The 16,357-nt window shown below is 46.5% G+C and overlaps 1 pseudogene; it reads left to right on the top strand.

The window, feature by feature from the left end:
* The window catches only part of LOC128412239 (zinc finger protein 850-like), a 104,280-nt pseudogene that overhangs the window by 74,944 nt on the left and 12,979 nt on the right, over positions 1-16,357 (top strand).

Here is a 16,357-nt window from a genome sequence, read left to right as displayed (position 1 = left end):
CGACCCTGACGGGCTGGATTCGGCCCACGGGACATAGTTTGAGGACCCCTGGCCTACACTGACTGGCAGCAGCTCCCCAGAGTTTCAGGCAGGGATTTCGTCCAGCCCTTGCAGGAGATGTCAGGGGTTGACCCTGGGACATTCTGCATGCCAAGCAGATGCTCTAGGGCTCCCCATATTTCACTAGTCTTTCAACGCTATGCTATTAGCAACTGTGGAGATTCCACCTGCCTCTTTCAAAAGGAGAACACTCACCTGGTCAATAGTAGTAATAATAATAATAATAATAATAATAATAATAATAATAATAATAATAATAATAATTTATACCTGACCCATCTGCCTGGGTTTCCCAGCCACTCTGGGAAGCTTCCAAAAAAATATTAAAATACAATAGTCCATCAAATATTAAAAGCTTCCCTAAACATAATAACAACAACCATCCATTTTCAGTCCTTTGAATTAGCAATTAAGCATTTATGGAAAGGGAAATAGCATATTTTTGATGCGTGCACAAGCATGCATAAGAAAGTATTACTCAATTAAGTTGGTTTTGCCACTAACATAAAAATGGGGATTTTGGGGAAGGGAATTGGGGCCGACCTTAGAAAAAGATTGTTAAGAATAAGTGTTGACGTATAAAGATTGAGGTTTTTAAGTTAAAATGGGTTAATTAAATTGATGGGGTGAATTTAGGAAAAGTTTTTTAAGAATAAGTATTGATATATAAAGATTGAGGTTTATAAGTTAAAATTGGTTAATTAAAATGAATTAGAGAAAATAAGGTAAAGTGTTTGGACAAGAATTTGCTGAGCTAAAAATTGGAATTGGAATACAAGAAGGGCAGGTGTGGGGAAGTCAAGGAAATTGGTTATGGAAAGTAAGCAATGTAAACTTTTTTAATTGTTCCTTTTTCTTCTTTTTTCTCTCTTTTCTCTTTTTTGTCTTTCTTTTTTATTTTTTGAAAATTTCAATAAATATATTTTTTTTTAAAGAAAAGAAAGTATTACTCATTTCTGATGAGAATAGGATTTATTTATTTTGAACTTCGCTTGGTTCCTCCTTGGCAGCCAGTGCGATTGTTTCAGCAGGGCTGGAACTCAGGACCCGCTGCCTTGAGGGACATCTAAGAGCAGTTGGGCAGGGGAAAGGTCTCCCTTGGGAGGTGGTGGACTCTCCTTCCGTGGAGGTTTCTAAGCAGAGATCCGACGGCCATCTGCCATGGATGCTTCAGCTGAGATTCCTGCATTGCTGGGGGTTGTAATAATAATAATAATAATAATAATAATAATTATTATTATTATTATTATTATTATTATTCAAAACAAATTTTTTTTTTCCTTCCAGTAGCACCTTAAAGACCAACTAAGTTAGTTCTTGGTATGAGCTTTCGTGTGCATGCACACTTCTTCAGATACACTAGTGCAGAAGATCCTGGGTGAGGAGGACACCCTCCGCTCAGAGGTGCAGAGCTGGCAGTTGAGGCAGTTCTGCTGCCAGGAGGCCAAAGGACCCCAAGAGGTTTGCAGCCGACTCTACCACCTTGACCATCAGTGGCTGAAGCCAGAAAGGCACACAAAAGCTGAGATGCTGGACCTGGTGATCTTGGAGCAGTTCCTGGCTGTCCTTCCCCCGGAGATGGAGAGCTGGGTGAGGGAATGCGGAGCGGAGACCAGTTCCCAGGCGGTAGCCCTGGCCGAAGGTTTCCTCCTGAGTCAGGCAGAGGAGAGAAAGCAGGAACAGAGAAAGCAGGTGAGAGAGACTTTCCTTTGTTTTTGTTTTTTTAAAGTAATATTTATTAAAGTTTTGACAATATAACACCAACAATAACAAAACAACACAAATACAAAAAATAAACAATCAAACAATAAAAAAATACACAAAATTAGTTTAAACCTTCTATAGTATAACTTTCATTAGCTTGTTTCTTTGACCTCCTCACACCTCCCTTTTTGTATTCTGCTTCAATTTGTTATTTCAGCAAATCCTTTCCATCTTTCCCAAATTTTTATCCATATTTTATTAAAACAAGGTAATTTAACCTTTCCTGCTTTCCGTCAATAATTTATTTAACATATATTCTTTAACATATATTCTTTCGGCCAACTGGCCTCCATATTGAGTTTTTTCTGAGCTTTCGCTTCCATTGGAGACAGCCACCTTGGGTTTTTATTTTCCAATAAATCCTTATATCTTATCCAGACATTAAAAAGAGATTTTCTGACAATATGATTCTTAAATGCTTTATGTGCTTTGACCTTATCATACCACAAATATGCATGCCATCCGAATACGTTGTTAAAACCTTCCAAATCCAAAATATCAGTATTCTCAATAAGTAGCCATTCTTTCAGCCAGCAAAGCGCCGCTGCTTCATAATATAGTTTAAGGTCCGGCAGGGCAAATCCACCTCTTTCTTTGGCATCAGTTAAAATCTTAAATTTTATTCGAGGTTTCTTGCCCTGCCAGACAAATTTTGAGATATCTCTCTGCCACTTCTTGAAACACTCCATCTTATCTATAACTTGCAGTGTTTGAAACAAAAACAACATTCTAGGCAATACATTCATCTTTATAGCAGCGATTCGGCCCAGCATTGATAATTTCAAATTTGACCATATTTCTAAATCCTTTTTCACTTCCAACCAACATTTTTCATAATTGTCCTTAAATAAGTTCACATTTTTAGCTGTCAAATTCACCCCTAAATATTTCACTTTTTTAACCAGTGTTAATCCTGTCTCTTTCTGGAACCTCTCTTTCTCGATCTCTGTTAGATTTTTCTCTAGCACTTTGGTTTTCATTTTGTTCAATTTAAAACCTGCTACCTGGCCAAATTCTTGAATTAGTTCCAGTACTCTCTTAGTACTGGACTCTGGTTCCTGTAATGTCAGTACCAGATCATCAGCAAACGCTTTCAATTTGTACTGTTTTGCTCCAACTTGTATACCTTTAACCAATTGGTCTCTTCTAATTATATTTAACAGAACCTCCAGAACAGATATAAAAAGCAATGGGGAAATTGGGCAACCTTGTCGTGTTCCTTTCTCTATCTTAAATTCTTCTGTAACTACGTTGTTCACAATTAACTTAGCCTTTTGTTCTGAATAAATTGCACCTATACCATTCTCAAACCCCTGACCAACCCCCATCCCTTGTAAATTTTTCTTCATAAAGCTCCAGGAAATATTGTCGAAAGCTTTCTCCGCGTCCACAAATATAAGAACAGCTTTAGTGTTAATGTTCACTTGTAGTTTCTCCAGAATATTTATTATGTTCCTTGTATTGTCAGACAAATGTCTGCCCGGGCTTCCCTTCAAGTCTTTGTTATTCTCTTTCCTACATTTCTCACCATTCTCTGTTTTGAATCCTTGTTTCTTTTTCAGGGAAAGGATCTCTTTGCAGAAATGGACCTGGATTCCAGTGAGGCAGAGAGGCCTCCGTTGGACACCAGAGAGAGGCCACTGGGTAAGGAGGAAGGTGGTTTTTCTCCATTTGGTCTCATTCTGTTTGTTTTCCAACTCATCTCAGGGTTCTTTTCATCTTATTTTGGGGGGAGACAATTGGGAAGAAGGGTCCAGAGGAGGGGAGATGTATTTCTGCACAACAAACATATTAAATGGGCACAAACATTCAAATGCTCTCAGCAGGTAAGTCTTTCTCAAAAGCCCATCTGCAGTTAGAGATGCCCTATTTCACCTGTGAGAGAAGCAGGCACTCCTGGCGTCCTGCTTACCTTTTTTCTCTTGCAGGTGGCAGAAGGATGCCGGGAAGACCTCCTGATCCACCTTTTCATGGGGGCAGAAGGGAAGCAGCAGCTGTGGAACCAGATCAGGTCAGGGGAAGCTGCCTTGTGGGGACTGAGGCCGAGGGATGGAGCAATGTCATGAACTGGTTGGGCACAGAGGAGTGGTGGGAGGAAGCAGCTGGGGAACCAGGAAGGGAAGACGGCTGAGAGCCCAAGAAGTAGAGGTAGAAGAAGGACTGGCGGTCAGAGGGGGAAGAGGCAGAAGGTTGGGAAGAGGAGGTTTCAGAAGCTGAAGTGGTAATAAGGCTTAGTGAGCTGGGAGACTCTGTGGCAGAATGTAGTGCAGAATCAGAGGCAGAAGAGGAAGGAGGCGAGTGGGAGGAGGGAGGTCGAGAGGCAGAGGTGAGTCAGGAGAAGGAGGAGCCACCGGTGGCTCCCTCTCCTTTTGCCAGAAGCCACCCTCCCTGCTTGTCTTTCAGACCCGAGAGACCCCCTGCAATGCAGGAATCTCTGCTAGATCATCCAAGACAGATGGCCATCCAAAAGAGGCTGATTTCATTTCTAGATTGATCACGGAATGCTCAGATTGGTTTCTAAGCAGTGGGCAAATGAGAACAAATAGTGGCCTGGATTCACCTAACCAGCCCCATCGGCTGCAAAATGGGGCCTGCCCCCCATTCCTCCCCCTCTCCATGCCCCCATGAACCCCTGGATTTTGGCTCTAGGGCATTGGGAGGGAACTCCCCAGAACAGCTCAGGAGGCGAGGAGAAAGTGGACCCTTCCATCAGGCAAACTGGAATGCTTGTGTAGGCAGAATGACTTGGAAAACACAAGGTGGAGTACCGCCTATTTGCACAAAGACGAATACCCATAATTAAAACTTAGAATAAAATAAGCATCCATAATTAAAATGTGCAGCAAAGTAATCCTATTGAAACAACTCCCCTGCTGGTCCCTTATTTTCAAGGCTGCTGGTCCCTTATTTTCAAATCTGTAACTTGACAGCTATGGCCTTGTGGGCGGGGAGGGGGGGTTGCAGTGCCAAGGTCAGATCACTTCCTGGTGCAGCTGGACTTCTCTGCGGCCCTTCCCCTCTGCAGGGAGGTGGGACCGATTCGGATGGTCCACCCCCGCCACTTAATGGATCCAAATGGTTTCCAGAGAGTGGTAGGGGATGCTTCCTCCTGGGCCGTGTTCAGAAAGTGGTGGGAGGGGATGAGTGTTCAGACCCCTGGGCTCTCACTTGTGGGGTGCCTCAGGGTTCTGTCCTCTCCTCCATGCTTTTCAACATCTACATGCAGCCACTGGGAGAGATCATCGGGGGATTGGGCTGGGTTTTCATCAGTATGCAGATGATAGCCAGCTCTACCTCTCTTTCAAATCGGAACCAGTGAAGGCGGTGAAATTTCTGTGTGAGTGTCTAGAGGCGGCTGGAGGATGGATGGCGGCTAACAGATTGAGGTTGAATCCTGACAAGACAGAAGTACTATTTTGGGGGGACAGGAGGCGTGGTGTGGGGGACTCCCTGGTCCTGAATGGGGTAACTGTGCCCCTGAAGGACCAGGTGCGCAGCCTGGGAGTCATTCTGGACTCGCAGCTGTCCATGGGGGCACAGGTCAATTGTGTGTCCAGGGCAGCTGTTTATCAGCTCTATCTGGTATGCAGGCTGAGACCCTCCCTGCCCGCAGACTGTCTCTCCAGAGTGGTGCATGCTCTAGTTATCTCTCGCTTGGACTACTGCAATGCACTCTATGTGGGGCTACCTTTGAAGGTGACCCGGAAACTACAACTAATCCAAAATGCGGCAGCTAGACTGGTGACTGGAAGCGGCCGCTGAGACCATATAACACCGGTCTTGAAAAACCTACACTGGCTCTGAGATCGTTTCTGAGCACTGGCTCTCAGATCGTTTCTGAGTGTTTCTGCTGACCTTGAAAGCCCTAAATGGCCTCGGTCCAGTATACATGAGGGAGCGACTCCACCTCCATCGTTCTTCCCAGACACTGAGATCCAGTGCTGAGGGCCTTCTGGCGGTTCCCTCACTGCAAGAAGCCAAGTTACAGGGAACCAGGCAGAGGGCCTCCTCGGTAGTGGCACCTGCCCTGTGGAACGCCCTCCCACCAGATGTCAAAGAGAAAAATAACTACCAAACTTTTAGAAGACATCTAAAGGCAGCCCTGTTTAGGGACACTTTTAATGTTTAAGAGATTATTGTATTTTAGTTTTTATTGGAAGCCGCCCAGAGTGGCTGGGGAAACCCAACCAGATGGGCGGGGTATAAATAATTTATTATTATTATTATTATTATTATTATTATTATTATTATTATTAACAGGAAGGAAACAACAGAGCATTGTGTAGCAGATCATATTTCTGCTGTCTCAGAGGAGGACATTTCCCTTTTTCTTTTAGGGTCCAGTGTGCTTTGAAGATGTCACTGTTTGTTTCACAGACGAGGAGTGGGCGTTGCTGGATCCTGACCAGAGAGCTCTGCATAAGGACGTCATGAAGGAGAATTGTGGGATATTGGCCTCTCTTGGTAAGGCTCCCTGTGGGATCGTCATATCTGCCTGGAAATTCAAAAAATACCTCTATGGGACCAACCCTATCAGTGCGTGGAATGTGGAAAGAGCTTCAGTCAGAGCTCCTCTCTCACTTTCCATCAAAGAATTCATACAGGGGAGAAACCATATCAGTGTGTGGAATGTGGAAAGAACTTCAGGAAGAGTTCCAATCTCACTAAGCATCAGAGAATTCATACAGGGGAGAAACCCTATCAGTGTGTTAAATGTGGAAAGAGCTTCACTGAAAGCTCCTCTCTCACTTCCCATCAAAGAATTCATACAGGGGAGAAACCCTATCAGTGTGTGGAATGTGGAAAGAGATTCACTCACAGCCACAGTCTCACTTTCCATCAAACAATTCATACGGGGGAGAAACCCTATCAGTGCGTGGAATGTGGAAAGAGCTTCAGAAATAGCTCCTCTCTCACTTCCCATCAAAGAATTCATACAGGGGAGAAACCCTATCAGTGTGAGGAATGTGGAAAGAGCTTCACATGTAGCTCCTCTCTCACTTCCCATCACAGAATTCATACAGGGGAGAAACCCTATCAGTGCGTAGAATGTGGAAAGAGCTTCAGTCAGAGCCAAAATCTCACTTCCCATCAAAGAATTCATACAGGGGAGAAACCCTATCAGTGTGTGGAATGTGGAAAGAGCTTCAGTCAGATTGCCAATCTTACTTCCCATCAAAGAATCCATAGAATGGTCGGAAAAAACATTATACAGCTTTAGGAGCCAGGCAAATCTGCACCTTTTTAACCAGGCTTTTGGCTGATTGACATCTAATTCCCTTTTAATATGTGGTGTTTCGGGTTGTTGTTTTTTTATTTTGTAACCATCCTGAGACCTGTGGGTGTAGGGAATAGGCACCAACTCTTAAAGGCCTGAAGATTTTACAACATACAGGATGAAAGCATGGCTTTCTCACAAACAAGTCAAGCCAGAGAAATCTCGCCTTTTCTTCTTTTGGATGGAGTTACAAACTTTGTTGATCAGGGAACTGCTGTGGAAATTGTGCACCTCGATTTCAGTAAGGCTTTTGACAGAGTCCTCTGTGAGATTTATGTGAGGAAGCTGGTAAAATGTGGGCTGAATGAGGTATATGTCTTAGGACATCAAACTGGGAAAGTGGATTTTAAACTGACTGAAGAGGTTTTATGCCCTTGGGAATTTGGTCTCTTAAATCTACCCCTTCGCCTTCCGTTTCTGTGCGCTGCTCTGGTTCGCCAGAAGCGACTTAATCATGCTGGCAACATGACCTGGAAGCTGTACGCCGGCTCCCTCGGCCAATAAAGCGAGATGAGTGCCGCAACCCCAGAGTCGTCCACGACTGGACCTAATGGTCAGGGGTCCCTTTACCTTTACCTATGCATTATAGAAGGGACGTCCAACTTCCAAGATGCTGAGATCTACTCCCAGTAATAAAAAACCTGCCAGTCATCTACCCATTGTCTTTGCCCAGAGTTGTTGAGCTTTTCTCAGGGAGCAGTGATCAGAGTTGTGGATCCACCAGTAGATCGCGACTGACCTGTTGCACATGCCTCCATTCTAGGAATTTGCAAAACAGCATCAAACCTTGTGTTACATGAAATACATTCGACAAACACAAGACGTAACCGGCTGTGGATTCACATAAACAATACTCTTCTATATATTCTTATCACAATATCAAATGTTTATCTTGCACATAAACAACACATAAAGTGCAATAAATCAGTTCATTCATAAAGTCCAAATTGGAGCCTACTACAGTTCCACAGTGTAGTAGTGTTGCACATGCCTCCATTGTAGGAACTGCACTCCTGACCCAGAATTTCACAAGAAGTCCCAACAATGATTCCCCTTTCAAACAGGATACGTGAACCTAGGCCAGTAGGGTCCTCCTCTCCGGCAGACGGACAACCCCTTCCCCAAAGCCCCTCCCTCCCCCACCTCCCCATGGGGGTCCCTCCCCAGAACGGCCTCCACTGTCCGGTGCTTGGACACCTGAAGGGCGTGGAGGCCTCTCAGGGCAGCTGCCTGGCAGTTCTGCATCACCTGGAGCAAGAAATATTGCTCTGGCTCCAGCAAAAGTCAGGCTGTCAGTTCCTCACAGCTGAGAGTGCAGAGTGGGGGGCAAAGAGCCCTGGCAGCGGGGAGCAGGTCTTTCGGATCCTCTCCCTCATAGCTGTCAACTTTTCCCTATTCTTGCGAGGAATCCTATTTGGAATAAGGGAATTTCCCTTCAAAAAAGGGAAACGTTGACAGCTATGCTCTCCCTACTCTTGTTTCCTCCAATACTCACCATTGCTGGATGAAGAAAGCCTCTGGCACATCTTCAAGAAGAGAAAAACAAGTAATAAATGAAATAAGAAGCGAAATTAGAAAGAGAGACAATAAGAATCCACTGATTGCCTCGCCTTGTCCTCCGTCAACTGCCACCAACTGCTCTCTCCTCCACTCGCCTCACTACTAACCTAAAATGGCCGCCTGCAAGTCTGTGGTCCTTGTCACCATGGCAACCCCCCCCTCACCTGGACCTGGGCCCACCTGGCTCCACCTATTGGGAGATGCTCTATAATGAAATGAAAAAAATCTTTGTTAAAAGACCAGAAGCGTTTTTATTAGGTATTTTAGGGCAGGATTTACCAAAAGATAAGAAAAATCTATTCATGTATGCGACAACCGCGGTCAGAATTTTACTAGCTCAAAGATGGAAAGGCGATGAAATACCAGCGAAAGAACACTGGCAAGAAAAGTTGGTGGAATACGCTGAAATGGCGAAGCTAACTGAGAGACTTAAAGATAAGGACAATACTGACTTTTTAAAAGATTGGGAACCTTTTAAGATGTATATACAGAAACAATGCATAGAAATGAACTCACTGGCAGGATTTGAGTGATACAATTACAGTGGACAAATACAAACAGAAAATACAATTATGAGGTAAAAATGAGAAGGAAGAGACAAATGTTATAATCTTCATTTTAATATATAAGGAATACAAAATTATAAGCAAACGAAACAGAGGTGTTATAAACCAGTAAGGGAAGTTGGAGAAAGACACGGAGGGGGGGTGTTAATTAAAATTGTAAAATGTAATATGAATGTTTTATTATGTTAAAATTTCTTTAATTCAGTTATTAAAAGTGGCTCCTCTTACTTAAGGGCCCCACAGACCTCATGGGACACCAGAGCAGATTCCCTTGTTGCTTTTTTGAGTCGACCAGCAATGGGGGTTGCATTTCCTTATTTCCAGGAGGGCTGTTGCTGAAGCACATGACATGCTCTTCACACTTAGTTATCTATTAGAAGCACAGGCACAAATTATTGTGTGTGTGTTTGTATTTGCAAACTACCCCAGTCTGAGCGGTGAGATTCCACTTGTCTGTGGGAAACTTGTCTGTGGGAATCGTGCATCCATAATGCTATGGAAAGGGTGAATATCTTCTAGAATTTTCTGGTGTCACCAGAAGAGGAAGCTGTTCTTTTCAGTTAGGTCTGTTCTCAACTGCAGAGGATGAGTAGCCTTGGAAGCCTCTTGGGGAGATGGAAGTGATGAAAGGACTGAATCCATGAGGGAGAGCTACTTGCTCTGAGATGGGGGAACCTTTGGGCAAAGGCCAGCTGAGTAGAGATGCTGTTGGCCGCTAGTTTCCGCTCTTCCCCATTGTCACAGAGGGCGTAACATCGGAGGTCCTGCGGGAGGAAAGATGCCTCAGAGTCAGGGGCCAGTCTGGGCCAAAGCGGCCCCCACTGCCCTCACCACAGAGTCCCTGGCACTCCTGGACCATGAGGGTTGCCAACTTTGGCTGTGGAGCAAATTGGGGGTCAAACTGTCAGTATTTCATTCTCCCATTGCTAGTGTAAAATGATATCCATGTTTACACCTTCTGTACTGTCTGTGTAAGAATGGAAGTCAGTCTGTAAATCACTTCCATCCTTTGTTTTCTTTTACTCTGACCGAGGAGGAGACAGCTGTGGAAGACAGCTCACGCCATGTTTCTTTGTTATTTTCCACTGTAAATAAAGCTTGATGTCACATTTTAACACAGTTTGCAGCACATCTGCAAAGAGAGGGACATGGGGACAGGTGAGTCTGTCCCTGAGCACCTGGCAAGGCTATTCCAAGAGTTTCCTCCTGGATTCCACGTTCTACTACAGGGGAGGGACACCCCAGGCCTTGGGGGCAAATCCTGGCCTCCTTCAACCAGAACGTGGCTCCCCAGGCTAAGGAGATGGTCAATATCCAGTTCCATTCCACCCTTTTAAAATTTAAATATCAAAACAGATCCCAACTTTCAGAGCATGTAAATCACAGGAGTGGAAAGACCGCTGCGCCACTCACAAAAATAGGACTATACTTCCTTCTCCCACCTTTAAAGAATACGTAAGGAAACCAAATCGACCCAAGTCTGCTTTCCTCCGCCAACCTCTTCAAGCCAAAAGACAGCACTTCCCCGTCCCCGGGCAAAAACCCCTGGCCTTTCATTGGTAGACTCGCCACCACGCCTGTGGTGTTCACCTCACAGGGACTGACTGAGCGGGCGGCGAGATGCTTTCAGCCTCAGACACTTGGTGGGTTCTGAAATGACCGTGCAGGCCAGATTCACGACCCTGACGGGCTGGATTCAGGCCAGGGAACATAGTTTGAGGACCCCTGTTCTACACTGATGGGGACATTCTGCATTCCAAGCAGATGCTCTAGGGCTCCCCGTATTTCCCTAGTCTTCCTTGCCTCCTGCAAAGCCCTTTTCCCTGCAAGCTCTTCCTCTGGTTTCTGGCCAAGGGAGGGAGATGCTCAGAGTCCAGCCAAGAGCCTCACCCCCAAAGGATATCTGGGCATGGGCGTAGCCAGGGGGGCAGCTGCCCCCTTAATCCATAAAAAATAATAAGAATCTGAGGTTCTGCCAAGCGAGAGAGGGCTGAGCCGGAGGGACTCGGCTTGGCAAGGGTTAAAGGGAAGTGAGCTGCCTTCCTAGAGAGGACAGGAGGCAAGGGGGGCCAGGTCCTCCAGAGCCAAGGCCCCTCCCTCCCCAGTCCTTTCCTTGCTTTGGAGTCTCTCCTGCAAGGGCTGCCTCGCTGTCCCCTCCTGGGATCTGGTGAGTCTCCGCTCTCTCCCCCCAGAGGGTGCAGTGGGGAGACGGGGGGGGGGTCCCAGGGCTGCAGCAGGAGAGGGTGCCTGGGGGGCCTGATCCGGGAGGGGCCAGGTCCGCCACGCTCTCCTTCCTGGAGATCAGAGGATCCCAAACTCATCCGGCCCTCCGCCCCCACTTCAGAAAATATCTCCCTTCTTTAAAGAAAGGAGTCCCTGGGACTTTAACTCTGTGTGACATCGCTCAGCCTCATTGCACAACAGAGGAAACATGTGCAAATGGTTTTCCAAAGCTGGACGAGGAGGTGGACTAGCCCCCCCCCCAAAGAAAACCCCACGTGGAGGAAGGAAGGAAGGAAGGAAGGAAAGGTGGGAGAGAAAGGCCAGGAATAAAGAGAGGGATCCCAGCCCATAGTCTGGCTGCTGAATTGCGGACCAGTTTCCCAGTCGTCTCCCAGGGCAGCTCCCCACGGAGGCCACTGCAGCAATCCCCTCGCACCCAGAGCATGGCATCCCAGGACCACGTCCTCTCTGTCCCAAAGGGATTGTTGCTGGCAAAGAAGCCGGAAATGGGTGCTGCTACTCACCGAACCTGCAGGGACCTTGGCATCAATGGCTGTGTGTGTGTGTATTAAGCTATCTAACAGAATAATAATACTACTACTACTAATAATAATAAATTACACACCTAAATTCAAAGGAGATGTCTTTGGCCCTGCCCACTTGGCCCTCAGGGGGTTGATCAGATACATACCTGGCCCTCAGAGCAAAGAAAAAGGGACCCCACCCCAGGAGTCTGTCTGGAGAGTGGCAGAGAGTCCAAGTGCAAGAAAAGGAGACAGAAGCAGGGGAGGGGGGGTGGGAGTGGAGAGCAACTCCTGAGGACCCCCAGGTGAGGACCCCCACTACAACCAAGCATCCATGTTTCACAAGATACAAATGACTCCCTTGTCAGTCAGTTCTGACTTCACGCATGACTTCACCTAACCAGGTTGATCAATCTCCCAGAAATCCCTTCAGTTGCCTCCACATTTTGCGTGGCTAGAAGGCTAGAGACATATTTCTCCTCCTCTTCCTCCTCTTTCTTTTCAAAAAGATAGCTCACGGTCTCGGATGCTGTGCAGTCCAGCCCTGGTTCCCAGCAAGACTCATCCATGCTTGCTCAGGGAAATATTTCTTTTCCTGTCCTGCAAATTTTGTAACAGAACAATGTATTTGCTTTGTAGGATTTGCTACAGCTTCTCATTTAGAAGGGCAGAACTTGGTAGAAGACCAAAGGATTTCTTCTGATCTCTCAGACGCTTCCTGAGAGCACAAATGGATGAGCGAGACTCAGCTGGCCCTGAAGCAGGAAGAGGCCATGCCATCCAAACTGGGAGCAGTGGGGGATTCTGGGAAAACTCTGTGCAGAAGATCCTGGGTGAGGAGGACACCCTCTGCTCAGAGGTGCAGAGCCAGCAGGTGAGGCAATTCTGCTGCCAGGAGGCCAAAGGACCCCGAGAGGCTTGCAGCCGACTCTACCACCTTGTCCATCAGTGGCTGAAGCCGGAAAGGCACACAAAAGCTGAGATGCTGGACCTGGTGATCTTGGAGCAGTTCCTGGCTGTCCTTCCCCCGGAGATGGAGAGCTGGGTGAGGGAATGCGGAGCGGAGACCAGTTCCCAGGCGGTGGCCCTGGCCGAAGGTTTCCTCCTGAGTCAGGCAGAGGAGAGAAAGCAGGTGAGAGAGACTTTCCTCTGGATACTCCCAAGGGGCTCCAAACAGGACAGAGAACATCCCATAATGGTCTGCTGATGGCCCATCCGTTTTATGGGAAAGCATCCATGGAATGAGATCTCACACCCTTCAAGTCTTTGTCATTCTCTTTCTAGCATTTCTCACCTTTCTGTGTTTTTAATCCGTGTTTCTTTCTCAGGGAAAGGATCTCTTTGCAGAAATGGACCTGGATTCCTGTGAGGCAGAGAGGCCTCCGTTGGACTCCAGAAAGAGGCCACTGGGTAAGGAGGAAGGTGGTTTTCTCCGTTTGGTCTCATTCTGTTGGTTTTCCAACTCATCTGAGGGTTCTTTTCATCTTGTTTTGGGGGGAGACAGTTGGGAACAAGGGTCCAGAAGAGGGGAGATGTATTTCTGCACAACAAATATATTAAATGGGCACAAACATTCAAATGCTCTCAGCAGGTAAGTCTTTCTCAAAGGCGCATCTGCAGTTAGAGATGCCCTATTTCACCTGTGAGAGAAGCAGGCACTCCAGGCGTCCTGCTTACCTTTTTTCTCTTGCAGGTGGCAGAAGGATGCCAGCAAGACCTCCTGATCCACCTTTTCATGGGGGCAGAAGGGAAGCAGCGGCTGTGGAACCAGATCAGGTCAGGGGAAGCTGCCTTGTGGGGACCGAGACCGAGGGATGGAGCAATGTCATGGACTGGTTGAGCACAGAGGAATGGTGGGAGGAAGCAACTGGGGAACCAGGAAGGGAAGATGGCTCAGAGTCGGAATGAGTGGAGGTGGAGGAGGGATGAGCGGTCAGAGGGGCAAGAGGGAGAAGCCTGGGAAGAGGAGGTGTCAGAAGCTGAAGGGGAAACAAGGCTTAGTGAGCTGGGATACTCTGTGGCAGAATGCAGTGCAGAATCAGAGGCAGAAGAGGAAGGAGGCAAGTGGGAGAGGAAGGTCGGGAGGCAGAGGTGAGTCAGGATAAGGAAGAGCCACAGGTGGATCCCTCTCCTTTTCCCAGAAGCCATCCTCCCTGCTTGTCTTTCAGACCCAGGAGACCCCCTGCAATGCAGGAATCTCTGCTAGATCATCAAAGACAGATGGCCATCCAAAATAAGCTTATTTTATTTCTAGATTGATCACTGAATGCTAAAATCGGTTTCTAAGCAGTGGACAAATGAGAACAAATAGTGGCCTGGATTCACCCAACGAGCCCCATCTACTGCAAAATGGGGCTTGCCCCCCATTCCTCTCCCCTCCATGCCCCCATGACCCCCTTGGATTTGACTGTAGGGCATTGGGAGGGAACTCCCCAGAACAGCTCACGAGGAGAGGAGAATGTGGATCCTTCCATTGGGGAAACTGGAATGCTTGTGTAGGCAGAATGACTTGAAAAACACAAGGAGGAGTACCACCTATTTGCACAAAGATGAACACCCGTAATTAAAATGCAGAATAAAATAAGCATCCATATTTAAAATGTGCAGCAAAGCAATCCTATTGAAACAACACTGGAATTAACAGGAAGGAAACAACAGAGCATTGTGTAGCAGATCATATTTCTGCTGTCTCAGAGGAGGACATTTCCCTTTTTCTTTTAGGGTTCAGTGTGCTTTGAAGATGTCGCTGTTCGTTTCACGGACAAGGAATGGGCGTTGCTGGATCCTGACCAGAGAGCTCTGCATAAGGACGTCATGGAGGAGAATCGTGGGATCCTGGCCTCTCTTGGTAAGGCTCCCTGTGGGATCCTCATTTAAAAAATACCTCTATGTGACCAACGTCATATATTTTCACAGAGCTCAACAGTGCCCCCTACAACACCTGGGAACCTAACACCCCCACAATAAACAGTAACTTACAGTTTTTTCTTTGAACAATCTTCCTCAAATTATTCCTTTTTCTACCATGATTGTGTTAGGGTATTGATGTTCCGTTCCACCTAAACAGATGTGTGGAGCTATTGTATGTCACATGTCTGTTTACATTCCAGCACAGCTTGCTGGGAACTTCCGTTTGTGTATAGCTTTTGCCTCATGCTTCCTGCTCTTAGACATGAAGGAGAGCAGACATGTTTTTCTTTGTCTTCATCTATGCTGAATAAACAGCTTGTAAATATGCTTTACATATGCCTCTGTCCACCCTTCTGTCGCGAAGAGTTAATTACTCTGCTGATTAGAGGGTGCTCCAGCTTCTGAAGAGTTCTGAAGCTGCGGGTCGCTTTTTGATGCTGTTCCGAGGACCGGAGTTTGCCCGGTTACTGGCCGGTGGGCTGGAGCCAGCTGGGGGCCTGCCAAATGCCTCCGTTTCCCTTGGACGCATCCCAACAGATTGGGTTGGTCTGAACTTCAGAGGCCATCTTAATGTTAGTTTTTATTGTTCAGCTCTGGCCCTTGAGCTGATACGGCTCATCTTGCCTTGAGCCCAGCAGAGTAAAATCCCAGAGTCCGCAAATGAAAGGATGAAGCAGGTATGGTGCTACATTGCAAAAAGCTTTATTCCTGAACTATGCTGAGAGCATACAAATATACATCTTGTCTCTGTGAGAAGCAGAGAGCAACGCTCAACGAAACGACAGAACAAAGAAACAGGAAACCAGTGAACGTCACATCCAGTCTCCCTTTCCCGTGGGAACCCAACAGTAACTTGACTGTGGAAGGGAAACATAGTCCCATGACTTGCAGCTGCTGCTCAGTGAGGGAAACAGAAACTAACACTTAAATGTCAGCTTCAGAATTGTTAGGAAAGCTGAGTAGCTTCAGGTTTTTGTTTTTGCTCCTGTCAGTCTGGGGTTGACCAAAGAGCCGACTGGCAGCGAAGCTCAGGTGCTGCCAGCCAGAGAAGAAGCAGGCCTAGGGTGAGGAGAGTTAGCAGCGGAAGGCAGAGAGGAGGGGAAGAGGAACTGTCATCTGAGCTCTGAACAAAGGGGAGAAGAAAAAGAGAGACAGAGTGACAGACAGCTGTGTGAGAGCTACAGGAGTGAGTCAGACGCTGGAATGCAGGAAGCATTCTCTGCCAAATTTAAAGATACTACCACTCTAGTAATAATAATTATTTTTATTTCTACCCTGGCCATCTGGTTGGGTTGCCCCAGCCACTCTGGGCGGCTTCCAACACATATATAATCATGAAACATAAATAACACTAATCTGATTCCATATAAAAAGAACATTAACTTTAAAATGAACAACTTCTACTAGTGGCCAAAATTTTGGAAACCTTTTGTGAAAAGTGTATTACTGAGGTTTGATGGCTCATAACACCA

This window comes from Podarcis raffonei, chromosome 4 (genome assembly GCF_027172205.1).
Source record: "Podarcis raffonei isolate rPodRaf1 chromosome 4, rPodRaf1.pri, whole genome shotgun sequence".
Taxonomy (NCBI): Eukaryota; Metazoa; Chordata; class Lepidosauria; order Squamata; family Lacertidae; genus Podarcis; species Podarcis raffonei.
Note: the sequence above shows the minus strand (reverse complement) of the source record. Positions and strands in the feature narration are given on the sequence as shown.